General features: G+C 56.6%; 1 protein-coding gene across 1 annotated transcript in view; it reads right to left on the bottom strand.

Moving 5' to 3' along the window:
* The window catches only part of Fam189a1 (family with sequence similarity 189 member A1), a gene marked incomplete at its 5' end in the record, with an annotated part of 478,529 nt that overhangs the window by 215,985 nt on the left and 261,961 nt on the right, over positions 1-583 (bottom strand). The window lies entirely within an intron of this gene.

The raw sequence follows: 583 nt of genomic DNA on the forward strand, positions 1-583 counted from the left end.
TGCTTTTGACTCAGAAGGACCAGGGGTCATTGGCAGTGGCCAGGGTCACCTATCGTGGCATCGGCTGAGGCCAAGCGGCCCCACATGACCCCAGAGAGCTGTCTCTCACATGATCCTTCAGAGAAGTAGCCTAGCCATGCGCTGGCTTAATGCATGTTAAAAAGCAACCAAGCTCCGAGAGTGACGTGGCTCCAAGTGGGAGGCTCACTGTCCCGTGCGCACGCCCACACCACCTCCTCGACACCTCACGCCAGGCCTGGTCATCCCCATCTCAGCAGCGAGGCAGGCAGCTGTCCCAGGTCCTGCAGCTGGCTCCTGGCAGAGCAGCCAATGCTGCCTCCTCCAGATGTTAACATGTGCAAGAGCCTGGGTGGTGTCGACCTAAAGTCCCCACACCGCACTGGGGAGGCCTTCCATCTGTGCTCCACCTACATCTCTGCCCTTCTTACCCTCGCTCCAAGCCCACCATCTGGGTGGGCTTCCAGTAGCTCTCTTTCCACAGAACCCCTGAAAAGTAGGCTGGATCATCAGTCCAGAGGTTGTCAGTTTGCTTGTTTGAAAGGAGGAAGTTTTTTTTTTTTTT

This window comes from Octodon degus, unplaced genomic scaffold (genome assembly GCF_000260255.1).
Source record: "Octodon degus isolate 3935 unplaced genomic scaffold, OctDeg1.0 scaffold00002, whole genome shotgun sequence".
NCBI classification, from domain to species: domain Eukaryota; kingdom Metazoa; phylum Chordata; class Mammalia; order Rodentia; family Octodontidae; genus Octodon; species Octodon degus.